Genomic DNA, 27028 nt, shown 5'->3' on the forward strand with positions numbered 1-27028 from the left:
ACTCTGTAACGTCTCCAATAGCCAATCAAACTCTGTAACATCTCCAATACCCAATCAGACTCTGTACCATCTCCAATACCCAATCAGACTCTGTACCATCTCCAATAGCCAATCAGACTCTGTAACATCTTGAATACCCAGTCAGACTCTATAACATCTCCAATACCCAATCAGACTCTAGAACATATCCAAGGCCTAGTCAGATTCTAGAACACCTCAATACCCAATCAGACTCTGTAACATCTCCAATACCCAATCAGACTCTGTGACATCTCCAATACCCAATCAGACTCTAGAACATATCCAAGGCCTAGTCAGATTCTAGAACATCTCCAATACTCAATCAGACTCTGTAACATCTCCAATACCCAATCAGACTCTAGAACATATCCAACGCCTAGTCAGACTCCAGAACATCTCCAATACCTAATCAGACTCTGTAACATCTCCAATACCCAATCAGACTCTGTACCATCTCCAATAGCCAATCAGACTCTGTAACATCTCCAATACCCAATCAGACTCTAGAACATATCCAAGGCCTAGTCAGATTCTAGAACATCTCCAGTACCCAATCAGACTCTGTAACATCTCCAATACCCAATCAGATTCTAGAACATATCCAAGGCCTAGTCAGACTCCAGAACATCTCCAATACCCAATCAGACTCTGTACCATCTCCAATACCCAATCAGACTCTGTAACATCTTGAATACCCAGTCAGACTCTATAACATCTCCAATACCCAATCAGACTCTAGAACATATTCAATACCCAATCAGACTCTATAACATCTCCAATACCCAATCAGACTCTAGAACATATCCAAGGCCTAGTCAGATTCCTAGAACATCTCCAATACCCAATCAGACTCTGTAACATCTCCAATACCCAATCAGGCTCTGTAACATCTCCAATAGCCAATCAAACTCTGTAACATCTCCAATACCCAATCAGACTCTATAACATCTCCTATACCCAATCAGACTCTAGAACATATCCAAGGCCTATTCAGATTCTAGAACATCTCCAATACCCAATCAGACTCTGTAACATCTCCAATACCCAATCAGACTCTGTGACATCTCCAATACCCAATCAGACTCTAGAACATATCCAAGGCCTAGTCAGATTCTAGAACATCTCCAATACCCAATCAGACTCTGTAACATCTCCAATACCCAATCAGACTCTAGAACATATCCAAGGCCTAGTCAGACTCCAGAACATCTCCAATACCTAATCAGACTCTGTAACATCTCCAATACCCAATCAGACTCTGTACCATCTCGAATACCCAGTCAGACTCTAGAACACATCCAAGGCCTAGTCAGATAACTTCAATACCCAATCAGACTCTGTACCATCTCCAATAGCCAATCAGACGCTGTACCATCTCCAATACCCAATCAGACTCTATAACATCTCCAATACCCAATCAGACTCTAGAACATATCCAAGGCCTAGTCAGATTCCTAGAACATCTCCAATACCCAATCAGACTCTGTAACATCTCCAATACCCAATCAGGCTCTGTAACATCTCCAATAGCCAATCAAACTCTGTAACATCTCCAATACCCAATCAGACTCTATAACATCTCCTATACCCAATCAGACTCTAGAACATATCCAAGGCCTATTCAGATTCTAGAACATCTCCAATACCCAATCAGACTCTGTAACATCTCCAATACCCAATCAGACTCTGTGACATCTCCAATACCCAATCAGACTCTAGAACATATCCAAGGCCTAGTCAGATTCTAGAACATCTCCAATACCCAATCAGACTCTGTAACATCTCCAATACCCAATCAGACTCTAGAACATATCCAAGGCCTAGTCAGACTCCAGAACATCTCCAATACCTAATCAGACTCTGTAACATCTCCAATACCCAATCAGACTCTGTACCATCTCGAATACCCAGTCAGACTCTAGAACACATCCAAGGCCTAGTCAGATAACTTCAATACCCAATCAGACTCTGTACCATCTCCAATAGCCAATCAGACGCTGTACCATCTCCAATAGCCAATCAGACTCTGTAACATCTCGAATACCCAGTCAGACTCTAGAACATATCCAAGGCCTAGTCAGATAACTTCAATACCCAATCAGACTCTATAACATCTCCAAACCCCAAACAGATTCGACATCTTTAATACACTTTAGTATCCAGCCAGACCTAACATATTCTACAATAATGAGTTTGATTCTACAATATCTCTGATATGTTGTCAGAACTATTCGATTATTGGTCAGATATTAGTTTCTGTAACTATGATAGTATTGTGTCTTATATGTAAACATCTGTTATGTGAAATAGCTTATTCATGGCAGTACTAAATAAAAAAAAATAAAAATTATGATCCCTCTTATTTAGAAACATAAATTAACATTTTCCAGATTCTGCAAGGTGTATGTAAATTTTTTACCTCAACTGTATGAATATTGAACAATTCCTTCCATCTTCAATCCCTTCTTTACTCCATCAAAACCCCACAAACTTCTAATACCTAGCAAAATCTCAGAATATCACGTATGATGTCAGAATCTATAAAAATAAAAACACTAACAATATAATAACTGAAAAGTAGAAATATCTAATGTGTTTACCTGATGATTCTTAACATACTGACCAGGTGAAGCTGGGTGATTAGTTTCCGCTGTCAAATCCACATCCAAAAAAAGTGAAGGTGGCAAGAGGAACAGTTAAAGAAGGTTCTGAGAGAGGAAGCAGAAGGGAAGATAAAACCTGTGAAGAGGTTATTAGTGGAGGTCCCTGTCAGTTTGGTTTGTTAACTTTTACCAACAGCAGGTAGTTGTTCCTGTAGTAACAGCTCATTCACCGGGACTTCGCAGAGCAGACACTCCAAATAAATGGATAATAAACCATGTCTAACGGTTGACACGGTATGTTGCTATTATTTTCTGTAAGGACATGTTTATTTGACGGAGTCTCCTGTGTCAGCTGTAACTTTAAGATTTCTGACATCTTCAGGGCAGAGACGTTTACGCTTTGGACAAGCTGCAAGATTTTTTTTTTTTAATCTCATTAACTTCAAGATAAAGGATGGGTGATGAGGAAACAACTGTTTATAACATCAGTGATAACAGGAAATAAAAGTTATTTCCACAGCATTGAATGTAATGTATGCCTTTTTTTAATTAATAAAAATTTTGTAATCATTGGTAAATTGCTGGTTGGTAAAAAAAAAATAAGAGGAATAAAACACTTCGTAACCTGCTCTTAAAGGAAAATATAAACTTCACCATGGTAACAGGGATTCCACTTCATAACATCACAATGACCCAGACTGTAATGTCTATAAAACCCAATCCAATTTCAGAAACTCAGCCAACAGATGTCAGAGCACCCACTCCACCTAACAGATGTTGCAGCAATGCAAAGCCTGGCAACTGGCCTTCAAAACCCAATCAGACTCTACAAAGCCTGCACTACCTAATAACACTATAATATCTGTAACGGCCATCTTCAAAAAGCCAGTGGATAATATCATTAGTCCGGAGATACCATCTCATCCACAGCGCAGATGCAATCGCATCCAAGTCTATCTTAGATCAGAAGGACATGCTATCAAATACAAGGCTATGAATGTTCTCTAGTGAAATATCGATGAATTAAAGCCACCGGGATAAACAGGATTTGCAAGCACTATGCCCTTGTCCTAGACATTAATTAACACTGGAATGCCTCTCTTCTTATCTCATTCACTACAAGGGGACACTGATTCCCAAATGCCATGGCAAGAAGAACAAATGACGTCTGGTTTTGTCTTTGGAGATCCTTTGACAACTATTAGTAGTTAGAAGGCTATACTCCATTCCTCAAACAGAATACATGTCTTTGAAAGATCTGAAAGCACAGCCAAGTTCTCTGAATTTAAAACTGAACTGAGTGGGATGTCATGTTCCAAGCAATGCCAACAGCAGGGGATATTATAGAAGAGGAACGCAAGCTTCAGGCGTCTCTTTTGGTTTTTAACTCCACGGGCCGCCAGATGCTTCTTAGCAGGCTTTCAGAGGTTATAAGCAGAATAAATCAAGTTCAGTCTCAGACAATTCATTAAACTCTAACTAATTTTGATGCAATGCCTGAAGGTTGTACATTTCCCTGCAAGCTAAAGGAACTCATTAGCACACACAAATATTAAAAGGCCTGAGAGTCAGCGAGTCTGAAAGCTTAATCACTGTATATATAGCATCTTTTGGCAATTAGCTGCTAGCGGTGTGAGTATGTAATATTCAAGTGCCGAGCTGTGAACTCATGCAACCTGAGAATGAGAGAATGAGAAAAGATGTACGAGGTATTGAACAGCTGATCGATCACATAAATGATATCACATATAATGAGTATGAATATTAAATGAGAGCGAGAGAGACAGAGAGAGAGAGAGACAGAAAGAGAGGCCTGTTGTACATCATTGCAGATCTTTGTTCTTTACTGAAATAGATTTATTTCTACTACATACTTTTATTCAAAGGGATTGAAAAAGTTCATTGTACTGGCAAATATGTTCTCTCCGAACGAGCATATAAGTGACCTTGACCTAAAAAAATCTGTTCAGAGCGTTCATTTAGATCATAATGAGCATCTATTTTAAGGGATGGTGCTGATCTGAGTTAGAGACTGATCAGAGACAAAACACACACACACACACACACACACACACACACACACACACACACACACACACACACACACACTCACACACACTATAATAATTCATTCATTCATTCATCTTCAGTAGGCGCTTTATCCTGACCAGGGTCACAATCGATCCGGAGTTCGTCTCTGGAACATTTGGCAATAAGCAGGAACACTTTGAATGGAATGGCAGTATTTCTCTGCTATAAAAAAAAAAAAAAAAAAAAAAAAAAGTATTTAAGGTACCTTTGGTACATAAATTATGGTAAGCTTTATGACAACGATGATGATTATTAATTCATTCATTTGTTTCAGACAGAGCATCTATCTAAGCTATGTTATTTATTTATTTATTTATTTATTTATTTATTGCACTAATAACTGCCAAGGTCATGGGTTTGATCGGTGTGTGTATACAGACCAGTTCAGGTCGGGCAGTGGTGCCTCGGCGGTTAGGGTTCTGGGTTTTCTGATCAGAAGGTTGAGTGTTCGAGCTGCCCGTGTTGTGCCCTTGAGCACGACCCTTAACTCCTCCCTGCTGAAAACAAACAAACAAACAAACAAACAAACAAAAAAATAAAACCCAACAGAAACCATCACAGAAATTCTAATGGTTTCCACTACAAATACCATTACGAACCATTAAAACCATTACCATTATTGGTCCTTAATGTTATCCACTAGACACAACATGCCACCAATAAAAGGCAACAGATTATCACGGACCCTTTTAGTTTCCATTAAAACCAGTACAATTCCCATTATAACCATTACAATCATTACAGGTTTCTGTTCTTCTTGTTGTTGTTGTTGTTTTTTCAGCAAGGATTTCTGTTCAAGGGGCGCTGTATCATGGCTGACCCTGACCTCTGACCCCAACTTCCTAACATTCTGGGAAGAAGAATTTTTCTGTATTGTAATGTACAGTATATGTAACAAATGTATTGATTGCATTTGGTTTCTAACAGCTGCAAAGTCTGTGTATCATCATCATCATCATCATTATTATTATTATTATTATTATTATTATTATTATTATTATTATTATTATTATTATTATTATTATGTATTTGGCTTCACAAATGCGGGGCGGCTATGGAAGTGTTTGTGTTGCACGGTGCGGTGCGTGAGCATGATCATCAAGTACTATCCATCACCGCGCCGTTCACGAGCAGCGGGAGCGCGCGCGTCGCCCGCCCCCTCCACACCACCGTTTCCCGAAGCGCATTTGCACTTTTTCCTCTCCGCGTCGGGCAGAGCGCAGCGCAGCGCAACGCATCGCAGTCAGAGACCGGAGACAGAGCAGAGAGCAGAGAGAAGAGGAGGACGACGCGAGTAAGAGCGGAATCAGGCAGAATTTGGGCGCATTCTCGGAGACCTTTAACTCGGTTCGGTACGAAGATGAGTTGCATTTGGATACCCGCAGTTTGGATCCCGGCGTTTTTCGCGCTCCTCGCTTTTCAAGGTAGGAAGAAAAGCTGGGAGGCTGGTGTCAACTCCTGTACTGGGAGAATAGTTGAGTGGAGAGAATCGGGATGTGTTAAACATCGTCTCCTTTCTTATACATTACTGCGTAAATGTCATAGCACACGTTCCTTTATTATTATTATTATTATTATTATTATTATTATTATTATTATTATTACATTTAATGATAATCATCATCATCATAATAATAGTTTTTTTTTCCTTCATAATACAAGATGATGAACTAGTTGTCAGTGGATCATAGTTATCCTTAGATCCTAACATTTCCAAAGATTTACATAAAACCCCTTGCTGCCAGTTACTGAATGGGCGAATACCCCAGTGTGGGTGGGACATGGTGGGAGGAGGTGGTGGAGGTGGAGGTGATGGTGGAAAGATATACAAACAGATGGACTGCCCAAGTGAAGCCAGACGCTGCTAAAATTCCCGAAGCTCTTACCTAATATAATTATCCTTCACAAAGTCTACAGCTTTTCTGCAACATGTGTGACGAGTTCCATGAACACTGCAGAGCAGTTCTGACTTTGGCTCTCAACTTCTAACATGAGGATAGACTCCATGAGATAGGGAATGTGCTGTGTTTCGTTCACCTCCACCTGACTGTGTGTTTATCATGCAAAGTATGTAGGTCTGTCATGTTTGAAGAAGTGTTGTGAGACGTGTGCTGCGAACTCAGTTCGAATGTTCTCGGCAGGTCAGAGCGTCTGTGTGTTTGCTGGCTTGAGGCATCGAGCTGTACAGACAAGTCCAGGTCGGAACGCTCGCTGTGGTTTGGTTGAATTTCAAAGAATCGTTGTTGGAAGCTTGCCAGTTATGGATTTCAAATTTCCAGTGTTCTTCATCTGGAACATCTGGCGGTAGTTGAACGCTGAGCTAGAAAAAAAGATTCCAGCCAACCAGACCAGATTTAGACTTGAATTCTAAATAGTTCTTGAAATTTTTGTACGTCTGGATAAATGAAGAGCTTTCTGTTGGTGTTATGGATCATTTGGCTTTGGGATTTTGAATTTCAAGTGGTCAGTCCTCCTGCAGCTGTAGATCCACCTCCACTTGAACATCACTGCTCCACTGAGAGGGGCACAATCACATCCCAGTCTCTGCTGGCACAAATTCTTGTGCAGCCTGTGCACTCCTTGGAGAAAAAAATACAAGAGACAGTATTATCACAAGGTTTCATCATAACCGCTCATGGCAGTCGTTAACTTTTAGAGTATTAGCATTGTTAATCCGTGTCATGCCACATGTGTAATGTTAAGCCATGTGTTGCTGTTTCATTTTGGACACTGAAACATGGTTAGGGTTCACGTCCTCCTAGATTTAACCACTAAGAAGCAAACCCGATGCTAATCCGAACGTGTTTGTCGGAGCTAGTCAGTCTTTAAAGCCCCAATTAGAAATTGAGATCAGCTCCGGGGTCCATTTTCCAGTGTCAACAACAAATTTCCAAACCTGAAAAGCGTAAGACATGTTGGTACAGACCTCAGATCTATGCTAATGCGCCCATCACTGCAACATTGACCTGTGTTCCAACTACGGTTGTAATGACATTTCCTGGTTTCGGTTCAACCCCTTTAATTGAATTGTGCTTGATTGTATTCTGAAGTCATTAATTCCGTTTTGTTGTGCAGCCTCATCCTTCAGAGGGGCGTTATGGTAAACCTTAGACAGGATTGAAAAAAGGACAAATGCGATATCCTTAAGGATATAAGCCAAATAAACCATGATCTGGAAAAATGAATGGAGTTATCTAGGGTCACTGTTTTATTTCCATCCTCTTCTGCTTCTCTATGTGCTCATGTTTTATGTGCAGTATCGGCAATTGCTAGTAGGGGTCTCTCTTGCACTGTAGTGTCAGGATAAAAATAACTGGTATAGACACACACGTAGACACACACTCAGCTGCCTAGGGTTTCCCATTTCAGCTTTTGGTGGTCTGAATGATCAGCGTCCTTTCTCCTCTATTGTTGATCGGTTCACTCATTGTGCCTTTGCATAACCAGTCCTAAAATGTGCATAATAGAGCAGTTAGATCATTTTTAGCCTCTCTACTGTATGAAAGTACCAATGTTACAAAACATATTTTAAATCCACTTATCGAGCCACTCTAATCAATCAATCAATCAAATCTGGGAGTCAGATTAATAAATTAAGTTTTTATCAGGACCTCCTCTGTCCCACATGATGACATTTTCTCTCTCTCTCTCTCTCTCTCTCTCTCTCTCTCTCTCTCTCCCTTCCTTTCATCTCCGTTAATTATAAATCTCCCCACAGATTACATTACAACACAATGCTCATTTGTTAAATGAATTGGCTGAGGCAGGGCAAGATTGTGTTATATATGTCCACTATTCATTTCTCTGCAGAGAAGGTTGGCTGCCACCGAGCCTGTTAAGTAGCTCCGCAGGCTCAATTCATCACTATCAAGCCAGGCGTGAGATTCAAGAGAGAATGAGAAGGATGGTGGGAGGGAGGGAGGGAGGGAGGCAGACTGAGAAAGAGAAAGACACAAAATATCTGAGGAACTGCGAGACTTGCCTTAGCTCTTCCACTTTGGGGAATCCCTGTCACCATCTTGGATGACGTTCTGATACTCTATTAACTTGTTGGACAAGCCCTATTAAGTGTAGGGAGGTTGTCAAGATGACTTGCCTTCTGGACCAGAACTTGCCCAGGAGGCATTTCAGTGGGATACAGGTTCCTCATCCTTATTATGTAATGCAATTTCCTCTTCACATCCATCACTTCCCTTGCTGGCACCTCGTGTGATATGTTTGAAATGTATTCCTCAGCCAAGACAAAAAGAGTTTGAGGATGAAAAATAGTCTCGGAATACCGGACAGGTGACACCACAAGAAACGCACTGGACTGTATGCATGTTTGACTTGAAACACACACTACACACCCTGTTTCCATGAGCCATCTGTAAGGCTTGTAGTACAGGACAATTCCTGTGGTGTCATATTTTCAGTTTCTCCTGATATGTGTCCAGGTAAGTGTCTGTCTTGTTCTGGTTGATAGGTGGAGGAGAAATGTAGGAATGCAGATCTTGGTATCCATCTATGGGAAAGATGCTGGCAAGAGTGGACCCTTTGGGGAACAATTCTTGGCTCAGTTATGGTCAGTCAAAAAAAAGTACAAACAATAGCTTCCACAGCTACGCCTCAGGGCTGTGCAATGTCAAATCCTGGCAATTGGGAAAATACATGGGTAATGCCAAGTACAGAAAAAAAAATCCCATACAGTTTAATTAGCCTTAAAATGAAGTGGTTGATTAGCATACACGACATTTGCAACTAAATTCCTGATAGTCCCAGAGAGTTTCTTTGGGGAAATCAAGTCATTATATGGGTTCTTCCATGCGTGGACTACCACAGCTTCAAGTAGTGCTCTCAAATCAGAGAGAGAATGTTTAGACAGCTCCCTGTGGATTCCCAGTTTTCTCCCAGTGTTCTTCCCAGTTCAGTACTTCTTTCCTTTGTTTCAGCATTTGTATGTCCTAAAACACTACCGATGTCCAACCCTGCTTACTGGATGATGAAGATGTCCTTGTTTGAATCTCTGTCTTTATATAACCTGCTGGCTATGAGAAACCTATAACGTGGCATATAATGTAACTAGGCCATCATGTGCTAGATAAACACTTGAGCCATTTCTGTCTTCCCTCTAATACCACAGAGTGAGAAGTGTTTGTGTTTGTGTATGTGTGTGTCCCCATGTCCTTGGCTTTCTCTATAGTGAGTATCCTGTGGTGTCGCCATAATGTGTGAAAGCAACAGACTGACTGAGAAACTTCAGAGTTAGGTGGGTGGATGATCAGACCCCTTGAATAGATGCTAGGAGTCTATATATAGAAGAGCTGATTATGTCCAACAGAGACACTCTGAGACTGGTTAATACAGTGCTCATTAGATTGGATAATACAATTACCTTCATACTGAGAGCAGACTGGTTAATATAGTTTCTAATGTTAATATGGTTCCTTTAGTCCGAAATTGTATGACTGGTTACTATAGTTCTCTTTAGTTCAGACTGGTTAATATAGTGCCTTTTAAACTGAGACTTGATCAGACTGGTTACTATAGTTTTCTTTTGATCAGACTGGTTAATACAGTTCTCCTTAGACTGATACTGTATCAAGCTGGTTAATATATGTAGTTCTCTTTAGATCAGACTGGTTAACATAGTTCCTTTTAAACTGAGACTTGATCAGACTATTTACTATAGTTCTCTTTAGATCAGACTGGTTAATATAGTGCCTTTTAAACTGAGACTTGATCAGACTGGTTACTACAGTTCTCTTTAGATCAGACTGGTTAATACTGGTTTCTTTAGACTTAGACTGGATCACTTTGGTTTGTACAGTCCAATTTAGACTGCGATTAGATCAGGCTGTAGAATTATCTTTAATAATAATTTCTCTTTAGATCAGACTGGTTAATACAGTTCGCTTTAACCTGAGACTGGATCAGCCTGCGTAACAATAGTCGGGTGGTAAAAAATGTGTGTACGAATGCAGAAGCAATTCTATGGGATTAATTTTCCATCAAAAGTATCGCAGTCACGGATCAAAAAGTAATAAGCGTGAATCCAAAATTGAAGAACACACGTAAAAAAATATTGTACGAAACTGAAAAATAAATCTAAAGTAATCAGGTATCCCTTCGCTCTTGTTTCCACATTCTCTGCTTGGTTTTCCAAATGTTTGGGTTTCGAGCTCGAGTTTCATGTAAATCATTGTCGAGCAGCAATTTGGTTTATTTTTTCTTGGTTATTAAATGCTAATCCCTAATGTAATATAATTTAATATACATGAACACCATCATTTTATCTTTTCTTGTGCTCCAGGTCAGAATTTTGCTAACAAAGCTCGTTCATTTTTAAATATGTTTAAAAAAAATATCGAAATGGTGCATCTTTAAGTACTAATAATTGAACATCGTTGTACCAAAATGGAACAAAATCAGCAAATACAAACCAGATAGTGAGACACGGGCAGTCAGTCTGCTTTCTATATTTTATTAGCAATAAAAGGATACAGATATACTCCAAAACAGACAATTACAAAGAGAATTATAAGATAATGCATCTGGAAAAAAATCATTTACAGTTACAGTGGTAAAAACGTTTATGTGGTAATAATAATGATAATAATGATAATAATAATAATAATAATAATAATAATAATAATAATTTTGATAATAAAAAAAGGCAGTATAGATGTGAATCTCGATTATTGACAATTTAGTTTATAATGTATAGTATAATATAAGTTGAGACTTATTACCGTTGTCCAGACCAATATGGCAGCGACGTAAACCTACGATCCCTCAGCAAATGCGGTGTGTGTTATTATTTGATTGGTGAAAGCAATACTTTTGACAGAAAATGAATCCCATACGATTGTACTTCATATTTTCTGTTAGATTTTTTATGTTTCAACTCTGACTGTCAATCACAACCTATTTTATTGAAGTATTAGGCGAACACCGTTTGTATATAGACTGGTCAATATTTACAGCTCCACTGCGTTTCATTACAATACAGCACGGTCTTGGAAAATCTGGCAGGCAACAGTGCCTGAATCGATGCAGGCATCTCTGTAAAGGCCGAAGCGACACTCGCTTGTTATTACTAGTGTTTAGAGAGGTATGGCAATTCTAGTCAAGGAGGCGTGGCATCTGTGTCAATTACAGTGAAGAAGGTGTGGCATTGGGGTCGGTATCAGTGAAGTAGGCAGGATCTCTGTGTCTGTCTGTATGAGGAAATGAGGCATGGCATCTGTGTGTGTCAATCTAAGTGAACGTGTGGCCTCTGTGTCTATCAATACCAATGAAGGAGGTGTGGCCTCTGTGTCTGTCAGTACCAGTGAAGGAGGTGTGGCCTCTGTGTGTCAGTACCAGTGAAGGAGGTGTGGCCTCTGTGTCTATCAGTACCAATGAAGGAGGTGTGGCCTCTGTGTCTGTCAGTACCAGTGAAGGAGGTGTGGCCTCTGTGTCTATCAGTACCAATGAAGGAGGTGTGGCCTCTGTGTCTGTCAGTACCAGTGAGGGAGGTGTGGCCTCTGTGTGTCAGTTCCAGTGAAGGAGGTGTGGCCTCTGTGTCTCTCAGTTCCAGTGAAGGAGGTGTGGCCTCTGTGTGTCAGTACCAGTGAAGGAGGTGTGGCCTCTGTGTCTATCAGTACCAATGAAGGAGGTGTGGCCTCTGTGTCTGTCAGTACCAGTGAAGGAGGTGTGGCCTCTGTGTCTATCAGTACCAATGAAGGAGGTGTGGCCTCTGTGTCTGTCAGTACCAGTGAAGGAGGTGTGGCCTCTGTGTGTCAGTTCCAGTGAAGGAGGTGTGGCCTCTGTGTCTCTCAGTTCCAGTGAAGGAGGTGTGGCCTCTGTGTGTCAGTACCAGTGAAGGAGGTGTGGCCTCTGTGTGTCAGTTGCAGTGAAGGAGGCGTGGCCTCTGTGTGTCAGTTCCAGTGAAGGAGGTGTGGCCTCTCTGTGTCAGTTGCAGTGAAGGAGGCGTGGCCTCTGTGTGTCAGTACCAGTGAGGGAGGTGTGGCCTCTGTGTCTATCAGTACCAGTGAAGGAGGTGTGGCCTCTGTGTCTATCAGTTCCAGTGAGGGGTGTGGCTTCTGTGTGTCAGTTGCAGTGAAGGAGGCGTGGCCTCTGTGTGTCAGTTCCAGTGAAGGAGGTGTGGCCTCTGTGTCTATGTTCCAGTGAAGGAGGTGTGGCCTCTGTGTCTATGTTCCAGTGAGGAGGTGTGGCCTCTGTGTGTCAGTTGCAGTGAAGGAGGTGTGGCCTCTGTGTGTCAGTTCCATCGAGGGAGGCGTGGCCTCTGTGTCTGTCAGTTCCAGTGAAGGAGGTGTGGCGTCTGTGTGTCAGTTGCAGTGCAGGAGGTGTGGCCTCTGTGTCTATTAGTACCAGTGAAGGAGGTGTGGCTTCTGTGTGTCAGTTGCATTGAGGGAGGTGTGGCCTCTGTGTGTCAGTTCCAGTGAAGGAGGTGTGGCCTCTGTGTCTATCAGTTCCAGTGAAGGAGGTGTGGCCTCTGTGTGTCAGTTGCAGTGAAGGAGGCGTGGCCTCTGTGTCTATCAGGTCCAGTGAAGGAGGTGTGGCATGTGTTTACCAGTTTCAGTGAAGGAGGTGTGGCCTCTGTGTCTATCAGTACCAGTGAAGGAGGTGTGGCCTCTGTGTGTCAGTTCCAGTGAAGGAGGTGTGGCCTCTGTGTCTATCAGTACCAGTGAAGGAGGTGTGGCCTCTATGTATCAGTTGCAGTGAAGGAGGCGTGGCCTCTGTGTGTCAGTTCCAGTTAAGGAGGTGTGGCCTCTATGTGTCAGTTGCAGTGAAGGAGGCATGGCCTCTGTGTGTCAGTTCCAGTGAAGGAGGTGTGGCCTCTGTGTCTATCAGTACCAGTGAAGGAGGTGTGTCCTCTGTGTGTCAGTTCCAGTGAAGGAGGTGTGGCCTCTGTGTCTATCAGTACCAGTGAAGGAGGTGTGGCCTCTGTGTGTCAGTTCCAGTGAAGCAGGTGTGGCCTCTATGTGTCAGTTGCAGTGAAGGAGGTGTGGCCTCTGTGTCTATCAGTTCCAGTGAAAGAGGTGTGGCCTGTGTCTACCAGTTTCAGTGAGGGAGGTGTGGCCTCTGTGTCTATCAGTACCAGTGTAGGAGGTGTGGCCTCTGTGTGTCAGTTCCAGTGAAGGAGGTGTGGCCTCTATGTGTCAATTGCAGTGAAGGAGTTGTGGCCTCTGTGTCTATAAGTTCCAGTGAAGGAGGTGTGGCCTCTGTGTCTATCAGTACCAGTGAAGGAGGTGTGGCCTCTGTGTGTCAGTTCCAGTGAAGGAGGTGTGGCTTCTGTGTCTATCAGTACTAGTGAAGGAGGTGTGGCCTCTGTGTCTATCAGTTCCAGTGAAGGAGGTGTGGCCTCTGTGTCTATCAGTTCCAGTGAAGGAGGTGTGGCCTCTGTGTGTCAGTTGCAGTGAAGGAGCCGTGGCCTCTGTGTGTCAGTTCCAGTGAAGGAGGTGTGGCCTCTGTGTCTATCAGTACCAGTGAAGGAGGCGTGGCCTCTGTGTGTCAGTTGCAGTGAAGAAGGCGTGGCCTCTGTGTCTATCAATACCAGTGAAGGAGGTGTGGCCTCTGTGTGACAGTTCCAGTGAAGCAGGTGTGGCCTCTATGTGTCAGTTGCAGTGAAGGAGGTGTGGCCTCTGTGTCTATCAGTTCCAGTGAAAGAGGTGTGGCCTCTGTGTCTATCAGTTCCAGTGAAGGAGGTGTGGCCTCTGTGTCTATCAGTTCCAGTGAAGGAGGTGTGGCCTGTGTCTACCAGTTTCAGTGAGGGAGGTGTGGCCTCTGTGTCTATCAGTACCAGTGAAGGAGGTGTGGCCTCTGTGTGTCAGTTCCAGTGAAGGAGGTGTGGCCTCTGTGTCTATCAGTACCAGTGAAGGAGGTGTGGCCTCTGTGTGTCAGTTCCAGTGAAGGAGGTGTGGCCTCTGTGTCTATCAGTTCCAGTGAAGGAGGTGTGGCCTGTGTCTACCAGTTTCAGTGAGGGAGGTGTGGCCTCTGTGTCTATCAGTACCAGTGTAGGAGGTGTGGCCTCTGTGTGTCAGTTCCAGTGAAGGAGGTGTGGCCTCTATGTGTCAATTGCAGTGAAGGAGTTGTGGCCTCTGTGTCTATAAGTTCCAGTGAAGGAGGTGTGGCCTCTGTGTCTATCAGTACCAGTGAAGGAGGTGTGGCCTCTGTGTGTCAGTTCCAGTGAAGGAGGTGTGGCTTCTGTGTGTCAGTTCCAGTGAAGGAGGTGTGGCCTCTGTGTCTATCAGTACCAGTGAAGGAGGTGTGGCCTCTGTGTGTCAGTTCCAGTGAAGGAGGCGTGGCCTCTGTGTCTATCAGGTCCAGTGAAGGAGGTGTGGCATGTGTTTACCAGTTTCAGTGAGGAAGGTGTGGCCTGTGTCTACCAGTTTCAGTGAGGGAGGTGTGGCCTCTGTGTCTATCAGTACCAGTGAAGGAGGTGTGGCCTCTGTGTGTCAGTTCCAGTGAAGGAGGTGTGGCCTCTGTGTCTATCAGTACCAGTGAAGGAGGTGTGGCCTCTGTGTGTCAGTTCCAGTGAAGGAGGTGTGGCCTCTGTGTGTCAGTTCCAGTGAAGGAGGTGTGGCCTCTGTGTCTATCAGTTCCAGTGAAGGAGGTGTGGCCTGTGTCTACCAGTTTCAGTGAGGGAGGTGTGGCCTCTGTGTCTATCAGTACCAGTGTAGGAGGTGTGGCCTCTGTGTGTCAGTTCCAGTGAAGGAGGTGTGGCCTCTATGTGTCAATTGCAGTGAAGGAGTTGTGGCCTCTGTGTCTATAAGTTCCAGTGAAGGAGGTGTGGCCTCTGTGTCTATCAGTACCAGTGAAGGAGGTGTGGCCTCTGTGTGTCAGTTCCAGTGAAGGAGGTGTGGCTTCTGTGTCTATCAGTACTAGTGAAGGAGGTGTGGCCTCTGTGTGTCAGTTCCAGTGAAGGAGGTGTGGCCTCTGTGTCTATCAGTACCAGTGAAGGAGCCGTGGCCTCTGTGTGTCAGTTCCAGTGAAGGAGGCGTGGCCTCTGTGTCTATCAGGTCCAGTGAAGGAGGTGTGGCATGTGTTTACCAGTTTCAGTGAGGAAGGTGTGGCCTCTGTGTCTATCAGTATCAGTGAAGGAGGTGTGGCCTCTGTGTGTCAGTTCCAGTGAAGGAGGTGTGGCCTCTGTGTCTATCAGTACCAGTGAAGGAGGTGTGGCCTCTATGTATCAGTTGCAGTGAAGGAGGCGTGGCCTCTGTGTGTCAGTTCCAGTGAAGGAGGTGTGGCCTCTATGTGTCAGTTGCAGTGAAGGAGGCGTGGCCTCTGTGTGTCAGTTCTAGTGAAGGAGGTGTGGCCTCTGTGTCTATCAGTTCCAGTGAAAGAGGTGTGGCCTCTGTGTCTATCAGTTCCAGTGAAGGAGGTGTGGCCTCTGTGTCTATCAGTTCCAGTGAAGGAGGTGTGGCATGTGTCTACCAGTTTCAGTGAGGGAGGTGTGGCCTCTGTGTCTATCAGTACCAGTGAAGGAGGTGTGGCCTCTGTGCCTATCAGTACCAGTGAAGGAGGTGTGGCCTCTGTGTGTCAGTTCCAGTGAAGGAGGTGTGGCCTCTATGTGTCAGTTGCAGTGAAGGAGGCGTGGCCTCTGTGTGTCAGTTCCAGTGAAGGAGTTGTGGCCTCTGTGTCTATCAGTACCAGTGAAGGAGGTGTGGCGTCTGTGTCTATCAGTACCAGTGAAGGAGGTGTGGCCTCTGTGTCTGTTAGTACCAGTGAAGGAGGTGTGGCCTCTGTGTGTCAGTTCCAGTGAAGGAGGTGTGGCCTCTGTGTCTCTCAGTTCCAGTGAAGGAGGTGTGGCGTCTGTGTGTCAGTACCAGTGAGGAGGTGTGGCCTCTGTGTCTATCAGTACCAGTGAAGGAGGTGTGGCCTCTGTGTCTGTCAGTACCAGTGAAGGAGGTGTGGCCTCTGTGTGTCAGTTGCAGTGAAGGAGGCGTGGCCTCTGTGTGTCAGTTGCAGTGAAGGAGGTGTGGCCTCTGTGTGTCAGTTGCAGTGAAGGAGGTGTGGCCTCTGTGTGTCAGTTCCATCGAGGGAGGCGTGGCCTCTGTGTCTGTCAGTTCCAGTGAAGGAGGTGTGGCGTCTGTGTGTCAGTTGCAGTGAAGGAGGTGTGGCCTCTGTTTGTCAGTTCCAGTTAAAGAGGTGTGGCCCCTGTGTCTATCAGTTCCAGTCAAAGAGGTGTGGCCCCTGTGTCTATCAGTTCCAGTGAAGGAGGTGTGGCCTCTGTGTCTATCAGTACCAGTGTACGGGTGTGTGGCCTTTGTGTGTCAGTTCCAGTGAAGGAGGTGTGGCCTCTATGTGTCAGTTGCAGTGAAGGAGGCGTGGCCTCTGTGTGTCAGTTCCAGTGAAGGAGGTGTGGCCTCTGTGTCTACCAGTTCCAGTGAAGGAGGTGTGGCCTGTGTCTATCAGTACCAGTGAAGGAGGTGTGGCGTCTGTGTCTATCAGGTCCAGTGAAGGAGGTGTGGCATGTGTTTACCAGTTTCAGTGAGGAAGGTGTGGCCTCTGTGTCTATCAGTATCAGTGAAGGAGGTGTGGCCTCTGTGTGTCAGTTCCAGTGAAGGAGGTGTGGCCTCTGTGTCTATCAGTACCAGTGAAGGAGGTGTGGCCTCTATGTATCAGTTGCAGTGAAGGAGGCGTGGCCTCTGTGTGTCAGTTCCAGTGAAGGAGGTGTGGCCTCTATGTGTCAGTTGCAGTGAAGGAGGCGTGGCCTCTGTGTGTCAGTTCTAGTGAAGGAGGTGTGGCCTCTGTGTCTATCAGTTCCAGTGAAAGAGGTGTGGCCTCTGTGTCTATCAGTTCCAGTGAAGGAGGTGTGGCCTCTGTGTCTATCAGTTCCAGTGAAGGAGGTGTGGCATGTGTCTACCAGTTTCAGTGAGGGAGGTGTGGCCTCTGTGTCTATCAGTACCAGTGAAGGAGGTGTGGCCTCTGTGCCTATCAGTACCAGTGAAGGAGGTGTGGCCTCTGTGTGTCAGTTCCAGTGAAGGAGGTGTGGCCTCTATGTGTCAGTTGCAGTGAAGGAGGCGTGGCCTCTGTGTGTCAGTTCCAGTGAAGGAGTTGTGGCCTCTGTGTCTATCAGTACCAGTGAAGGAGGTGTGGCGTCTGTGTCTATCAGTACCAGTGAAGGAGGTGTGGCCTCTGTGTCTGTTAGTACCAGTGAAGGAGGTGTGGCCTCTGTGTGTCAGTTCCAGTGAAGGAGGTGTGGCCTCTGTGTCTCTCAGTTCCAGTGAAGGAGGTGTGGCGTCTGTGTGTCAGTACCAGTGAGGAGGTGTGGCCTCTGTGTCTATCAGTACCAGTGAAGGAGGTGTGGCCTCTGTGTCTGTCAGTACCAGTGAAGGAGGTGTGGCCTCTGTGTGTCAGTTGCAGTGAAGGAGGCGTGGCCTCTGTGTGTCAGTTGCAGTGAAGGAGGTGTGGCCTCTGTGTGTCAGTTGCAGTGAAGGAGGTGTGGCCTCTGTGTGTCAGTTCCATCGAGGGAGGCGTGGCCTCTGTGTCTGTCAGTTCCAGTGAAGGAGGTGTGGCGTCTGTGTGTCAGTTGCAGTGAAGGAGGTGTGGCCTCTGTTTGTCAGTTCCAGTTAAAGACGTGTGGCCCCTGTGTCTATCAGTTCCAGTCAAAGAGGTGTGGCCCCTGTGTCTATCAGTTCCAGTGAAGGAGGTGTGGCCTCTGTGTCTATCAGTACCAGTGTACGGGTGTGTGGCCTTTGTGTGTCAGTTCCAGTGAAGGAGGTGTGGCCTCTATGTGTCAGTTGCAGTGAAGGAGGCGTGGCCTCTGTGTGTCAGTTCCAGTGAAGGAGGTGTGGCCTCTGTGTCTACCAGTTCCAGTGAAGGAGGTGTGGCCTGTGTCTATCAGTACCAGTGAAGGAGGTGTGGCGTCTGTGTCTATCAGTACCAGTGAAGAAGGTGTGGCGTCTGTGTCTATCAGTACCAGTGAAGGAGGTGTGGCCTCTGTGTGTCAGTTCCAGTGAAGGAGGTGTGGCCTCTATGTGTCAGTTCCAGTGAAGGAGGTGTGGCCTCTGTGTCTATCAGTTCCAGTGAAGGAGGTGTGGGCTCTGTGTGTCAGTTCCAGTGATTGAGGCGTGGCCTCTATGTGTCAGTTGCAGTGAAGGAGGCGTGGCCTCTGTGTGTCAGTTCCAGTGAAGGAGGTGTGGCCTCTGTGTCTCTCAGTTCCAGTGAAGGAGGTGTGGCCTCTGTGTCTCTCAGTTCCAGTGAAGGAGGTGTGGCCTCTGTGTGTCAGTTCCAGTGAAGGAGGCGTGGCCTCTGTGTCTATCAGTACCAGTGAAGGAGGTGTGGCGTCTGTGTCTATCAGTACCAGTGAAGAAGGTGTGGCGTCTGTGTCTATCAGTACCAGTGAAGGAGGTGTGGCCTCTATGTGTCAGTTCCAGTGAAGGAGGTGTGGCCTCTATGTGTCAGTTCCAGTGAAGGAGGTGTGGCGTCTGTGTCTATCAGTTCCAGTGAAGGAGGTGTGGCCTCTATGTGTCAGTTGCAGTGAAGGAGCCGTGGCCTCTGTGTGTCAGTTCCAGTGAAGGAGGTGTGGCCTCTGTGTGTCAGTACCAGTGAAGGAGGTGTGGCATGTGTCTATCAGTACCAGTGAAGGAGGTGTGGCGTCTGTGTCTATCAGTACCAGTGAAGGAGGTGTGGCCTCTGTGTCTATCAGTACCAGTGAAGGAGGTGTGGCCTCTGTGTGTCAGTTCCAGTGAAGGAGGTGTGGCCTCTGTGTGTCAGTATCAGTGAAGGAGGTGTGGCCTCTGTGTCTATCAGTACCAATGAAGGAGGCGTGGCCTCTGTGTCTGTCAGTACCAGTGAAGGAGGTGTGGCCTGTGTCTATCAGTACCAGTGAGGGAGGTGTGGCGTCTGTGTCTATCAGTACCAGTGAAGGAGGTGTGGCCTCTGTGTGTCAGTTCCAGTGAAGGAGGTGTGGCCTCTGTGTGTCAGTTCCAGTGAAGGAGGCGTGGCCTCTGTGTCTATCAGTTCCAGTGAAGGAGGTGTGGCATGTGTCTACCAGTTTCAGTGAAGGAGGTGTGGCCTGTGTCTATCAGTACCAGTGAGGGAGGTGTGGCGTCTGTGTCTATCAGTTCCAGTGAAGGAGGTGTGGCGTCTGTGTCTATCAGTACCAGTGAAGGAGGTGTGGCCTCTGTGTGTCAGTTCCAGTGAAGGAGGTGTGGCCTCTATGTGTCAGTTCCAGTGAAGGAGGTGTGGCCTCTGTGTCTATCAGTTCCAGTGAGGGAGGCGTGGCCTCTGTGTCTCTCAGTTCCAGTGAAGGAGGTTTGGCGTCTTTGTGTCAGTACCAGTGAAGGAGGTGTGGCCTCTATGTGTCAGTTGCAGCGAAGGAGGCGTGACCTCTGTGTGTCAGTTGCAGTGAAGGAGGCGTGGCCTCTGTGTGTCAGTTCCATTGAAGGAGGTGTGGCCTCTGTGTGTCACTTGCAGTGAAGGAGGTGTGGCCTCTATGTCTATTAGTATCAGTGAAGGAGTTGTGGCCTCTGTTTTGATTAGTACCACTGAAGGAGGTGTGGCCTCTGTTTTGATTAGTACCACTGAAGGAGTTGTGGCCTCTGTTTTGATTAGTACCACTGAAGGAGGTGTGGCCTCTGTATCTATCAGTACCAGTGAGGAGGTGTGGCCTCTGTGTCTATTAGTTCCAGTGAAGGAGGTGTGGCCTCTGTGTGTCAGTTCCAGTTAAGGTGACTTTTTTTTAACCATGTCATGTTGCCCAAAACAGCATTTTTGATTTTCTGATAATTTGATTATTCACAGATTGTGTTTATTCAGTGGTCTTATCTCTGATATTCAAATTAGCCCAGCAGAATGCTATATTTGATGACATTCCCCATACCAAGCATTTAAAATAAAATAAATAAATGAAACAAAGAGTTTCAGAGCTTGTCTGTGATGACCAGGTGGCAAGTTTAGTCACCGTGATTTATTTTCATCGCTTCTCATGTGCCCTCCTGCACCGTCGCACTCCGGCTGACTGTTTGACAAACACGACCGTGAACCCTCAGGCCCCGTGTGTGTCCATATGCGCGCGTGTGTGTGTGTGTCCATACATGTGTGTCCATGTCCTGTTTCTGACCTCTATACAGAGCAAGCTGTCAGAGTCTCTCGATTCTCAATCCCAAGAGACTAGCTGTCATCACTGTCATGTCTGCAGGTGCCAGCAGGAAAAAAAACCCCGGCGAACAGGAGCAGCAAGATATAAGAAGGAATGACTGATAAAGCTGGACGAGATATGGTGGAAACAAGCTCGAGCTAAAAGACACCAATCATTCGACTTTTTAATTACATTTCATCTGAATAGTTTTTTCTGCAACAGGCAGTGTACATTTTATTTGTTTTTTGTTTTGTTTTTTTTACCTTTATTGATTTTCTTCTGTTTCTCTACTGATCATCTTGTGATTAAAGTATTGATGATATCCAGGATGGGTTCTAGTGCTGGTGTTCAGACAGACTGTCTCAGTATTGCTGATTTAAAGGAAATGGCTCAGTCACTTTAACTGCTCTAGTGTGAGTATGTGAATATAACGTGATCACACGTGGAAAACACGTGAAGGTGTAATTTACCATGATATACCGTGTTATACATTTGAACAATATGCGATCATCAGTAAAAAAAAATAAATAAACGCACAGTGAAAATAAAGGAATCGCGTGAGACATTTTAAACTGAAAATAAAAAAAAAATCACATGAAAAACATATTATGTGAAGAAATCACGTGAAAATGAAGGAATGCATGAAAAACGTGAAAACAAAATGCACATACTTGAGAGAATCAACACTGCATATATAAATGAATCGTATTATATAAATGAATCGGAATCAATAAATCATGTGTAAGAATCATGAAATAAATGAATCATGTGAAAAAAATCCCATTGATAGCACTACATCAAAATATATATTAAGAAATCACGAAAATGAATGAAATGAAACGTGCGAAATAAAAAAATGTGCTAAATGTCACGTATAAAATGACTCGAATATTAAAAAAAAAAAAAAAAAAAAAAAAAAACAACACATAACGCATGACTTCGCATAAAATCATGCGGGAAAAGGAGACGTGGGAAATGAAAAACACGTTCATGTGTAAAAAAAAAAAATACCACGTGTGAATCAGGAGACTTTTCTGGAAGCGTTTGACACGACTTCAGACCGTGAACGATCGTGATTTGTGGTAGAATCGCATTCTAATAAATAAACAAGCTTTTTCATCCTTTTACGAGCAGTTCATCAAATCGCTCTTCAGCTTCAGCAGAATGGATGCTGAGAGTTAATGTTGTTTTTACCCTCTCTGTGTTCTTGTGAACGAGAGATTTATTCTTTACTGCACTTAGGCAAATTGTTCGCTCCATCTGCAGACTCATTTACCCCCCCCCCCCCCCCCCCCCCCAAAAAAAAAAATATATATATAAATAAATAAATAAATGTAAAAAAAATCACTCTCTGCTGTTCGGGGGTTTAAAAGGAATGCGTCTGACAGGAAAGGCAGTTTCAGCAGATTTATCAATTACTTCAAATGCAGCGCTTACAAAACGGGGCTAGAGAAAGAAAAACAAACAAAAAAAAACATTGGCGCTACTAACGTCGCTAATGGTTAATGAGATCTTATGACCAGAAAGTAGATCTTGCACTTTTTTCCATGCTTTTAAAAATATATATTATATTCCCAGTTATTCTACCCAGCGCCAGTATAAGTAATGTATAATATATGTGTCTGTTTATATGAACTTGTTTTTTACACCAAAGAATGGCTTAGTGGTTCGCACGTCCGCCTCGCACCTCCAGGGTTGGGGGTTCGATTCCCACCGTGGCCCTGTGTGTGTGGAGTTTGCATGTTCTCCCCGTGCTGCGGGGGTTTCCTCTGGGTACTCTGGTTTCCTCCCCCAGTCCAAAGACATTGGTACGTCCAGTAGTGTGTGAATGTGTGTGTGATTGTGCCCTGCGATGGATTAGCACCCTGTCCAGGGTGTACCCCGCCTTGTGCCCCATGCTCCCTGGGATAGACTCCAGGTTTCCCCCGTGACCGTGAAAAAGGATAAAGCGGTATAGAAGGCGGATGGATGGACATCAAAGAAAAAAAATGGGAAAATGAATAGGAACGAAAACTATAACGACCATAATGTACATAAACCATCCGGGAGTGTACTGTATATAGTGAAAAAGTTTCACACTAAGAAGGGTGCTTTCACACTTATTAGTCAGTTTTCTGAGTCAGAATCAGAGCAAAATTTATTCTTTTGATTCATTTGCTATTTGGTTTGGTTTAGATACATACAACACATATTTAAACAAATTAAAAAGCCAAAAAAAAAACCAACAACAACGAAAAGGGCGTGTAGGGCTGAAAAACTCATTCATACGTCAGAAAAATTCAAACAAAACCATGGAGGTGGTGCCGAATAAAAGATTCGATAATTATACAAATAACTGGTCTAAATCATTTTATGTGTCAGAGTTGATTTTTTCCATTTGACTGTTTCATCGCTCCAGATCTCCAGAACTCATGGCATTTCTGCAGTTCTACAGCTCTGTCCTTTGGCTCAGTTCTACAAAAAAAAAACAACAACAAAAAAAAACATAACGTACAGTGTATTTGATTCATTTTCTGCAGTGAATCGATTCAGAGTCGAATCGCTTTCTTACAAGAGTTCAGACTCAGACCCGAGTGTGATTGTTGCTGCTCAGAGCAGCAGTCATGCTCAGTCACTAATAAGTAAAGTTTCAGTCTTTTTTATTCATCGAAATCCTCTTTCCTCCCTTTTTATACACAAGAATGTCTGAACTTTTTTTTTTTTTTTTAGCCCTCAAAGAAAGCCTGAGTGAGAAAGCTGGGTCAGAGGAGATACGCTGAACAAGTAGTGCATTTAAATCATGCACTTTAAATTATTTACCGTCTGAGGCTGTGTTCGTGTGTATTTTTAAGTAGTGCTGTAGGAACTGCAGGGCTTCTATTGCATCAAGCACACTGATATTACATTTGTGGGGTTGGACGTGGGTGGATGCTACGGTACTTTTACACGTTTCTCAGAGCACATACCTAAATAAATAAATTAATAAATAAAACATGAAGACAAGGAGCGATCAAACCTCCAGGAACAAAAAGTCTTTAAATCCATTATATTAAAAAAGGTCAAGAATATGGCTTGACCGCAATTATGTCTAGAAACTCACTGAAATGTAGTGAGCAGGTACAGAGGGATTATTCAGAGAAGCAAAACTGATGCTACCGCCACCGCGCTTCACAGATTCGAACTGACTGTGTGACTCCTGATGGCAACTGCTTGCATCGGAACTAATTTCGAGGGTTCTCACCAATACTTATCTAATCACGACTTTTTTTTTTCCTCACAAATGTTTAACTAAACTTTGTTTGCATGGTCTAATCCCCTTGTCTAGTTAGAGTTCCATTAAAAAAAATAATAAATCGCGCAATCCTACACAATGCGACAGTTCAAGGTGTAATAAACGTAAAAGGATTCTTGGTTTTCAGAAGTTGATCCTTAACAAACGTGACGTCATTTAATTATTTTAAAGCAGGAAAGACAGATTTAATAATAAAAAAAATAATAAATTGACGACGCATCATTGTGGCTAAAATCATTTTTCTTCATTTGGATGTTGTTGTTTTTTACGTGAAATAAATGATGATGACAATTTAGTGCACATTACTGCAGTGTACATGACAGGAAACTGTTCGGTCTTTTATTTGCCTCTATCCAGTTAATGAATGATGTTTAATAAACAGACAAACGATCAGCTCTGTTGAAATGGACATGGGCGTCTTTTTACGTCGTTGCCAGCAAACAAAATCTCATTAGCGATGAATTCATCCATTTAATCAAACGTCCCTGTCATTTCATACACCCACTGGAGTTGTTTTAATCTAATTACAGCATCGTTGCTTTGATGTGGAAATGTTCGCGATGTTCATTTCATGATTATGCCGTGTGCCATGTTTGCGGTAATGCGTTTCGTTTATTCGCCAGGTCCTCATGTGCTTTTAGAGTTTTAGAGTTGTCAGATTTCCAGCCCAATTATGCTATTTTTTTAGTTACATTTAGTCACAGTCTGGGAAAAAAAGAGGCCCCAGGCTGGTTGGTATAATTGGCCGTGTTATAGTTTGGGACGGTTGGTAATTAACTGGACAGATTTTAACGGAACAAAACCAATCTGGCAACCCTGGATACCTCGGAAGCAATTTACTTTCATGGGCAGCTGAGTCACTGATGGCAGTCTGATTCATGAATCAATTCTTTATTTATTCAAATGTTTACAATAGCCTTGTTTTACTTTTCGTACAAAACTGGAAATTACTGATCGATTGCTGATGAATTATTAAGGAATTCATTTGTCAAACACAAACAAGCAAACAAACAAACAAAAATAGATACAGCAAAATAGCAAATAAAAAAAATAACAAAGACTATGTACAGATGATACAACAATGAGAGTTTAGACTTCTAAGACAAAATGTCCTAATTTTGCTATGATCTTTAGCTAAACATTAGCATCAGGAAAACGTTAATGTGGAAAAATCAATCAAAATAATGAAATGTATTAAACGTTATTAACTGATGCATCAGCAAATGTATAATTTTCCCCATCTTTACCAAAACCTAGTTTTAATTTAAATTAATTTCTCGAATAATGTTACACGTTTACATTTTTTGTTGTTGTTTATTAGGCCCACGTGTAGCTAGAAGTATTCTTTCTGATCTCACAGTAACTGTGGATGGTCTTTCTGTTTCATCATGTGCAGCAGTAAAAGACCTTGTAGTGATTATTGACTCCAGCCTATCATTTGATGCTCATGTAGATTATATTACTAGGATAGCCTTCTTTCATCTCAGAAATATTTCTAAAATAAGAAATATATTGTCACTACATGATGCGGAAATACTAGTTCATGCATTTGTCACCTCTAGATTAGATTATTGTAATGCCATACTGTCTGGATGTTCCAGTAGGAATATAAATAAGCTCCAGTTAGTCCAGAATGCAGCTGCTAGAGTCCTAACTAGAACTAGAAGATACGACCATATCACACCGATATTATCAATACTGCATTGGCTCCCAGTGAAATCTCGCATTGATTATAAAATACTTTTATTAACCTATAAAGCACTAAACGGTCTCGCGCCACAATATCTAAGCGACCTTTTGGTTTTATATGATCCGCCACGCCTACTTAGATCAAAAGATGCAGGCTATTTGACGGTACCTCGAATAGTGAAGGCTACAGCAGGGGGAAGAGCTTTCTCTTATAGAGCCCCACAGTTATGGAACAGTCTTCCTATTAGTGTTCGGGACTCAGACACAGTCTCAGTGTTTAAGTCTAGGCTTAAAACGTATTTGTTTACTCAAGCCTACCCTGACTAGATTCTGTTCTACTACTTCGCAGTCATAATTATCTTTTCTCTCCCTCTCTCCTTTCGGCGAGCCCCACACGAATTTATGGAGATACTAGAGATCCAGATCCTTTCTGCCTCTGGATGGAGCTCAAATCTTCTTTAATTCCAGACTGCTGGGACTACGGCTGCTCTTAACGCCATACAGACTTCATATAAATCCATAATGAACTTTTTCACACTAACTGTTGTTACCCAGATGAGGATGGGTTCACTTCTGAGTCGGGTTCCTCTCAAGGTTTCTTCCTCTTAAAACATCTTAGGGAGTTTTTCCTCGCCACCGTCGCCACTCAGTGGCTTGCTCAGTTGGGATAAATTCGCACCTTTAATATCTGTATACCATGTTGATATTTCTGTCAAGCTGCTTTGAGACAATGTCTATTGTAAAAAGCGGTATACAAATAAAATTGAATTGAATTGAATTGAATTAAACAATATGAGTAAATAGAATGTATTTAGAAAATTGTATTTGCTATAAAGCCTGCTATAAATTAGAAACACTTCCTTACACTGGATCAGGACACGATTTTTTTTCTTATCCTGAAGTCAGATAGACTTCGGTAGTTCGAGGTTAAATATTAGAGTGTCCGATTTCGCTGGTGCTTTTCTTATTTAATGTGATTACATGCACACAACAGTGCATATCAAAACCCATCAGCCATGAGAAGATAGGTTTTAGATGTTCCTTTCAGCAGAATTCCTTATAGCCTAAGTGGCTTAAGAGCCTCTCTGTTTCTCTGTGGTTTGTTTTATTGAATTATTTACTTCGGTGTCTCAATTCTCAACTAAATTAGCTACGTGATCTCTATCCAGTGGATATTTTAGGATAATGCTCTATTTCACTCTCTCGCTTTCATTTTTAAAAAAAAACAAAAAAAAACACTTGCACTCAGTTGCAGTTTATTTATTTATTTTTGGCACTTTA

The sequence above is a fragment of the Ictalurus punctatus genome, chromosome 17 (genome assembly GCF_001660625.3).
Source record: "Ictalurus punctatus breed USDA103 chromosome 17, Coco_2.0, whole genome shotgun sequence".
NCBI classification, from domain to species: Eukaryota; Metazoa; Chordata; class Actinopteri; order Siluriformes; family Ictaluridae; genus Ictalurus; species Ictalurus punctatus.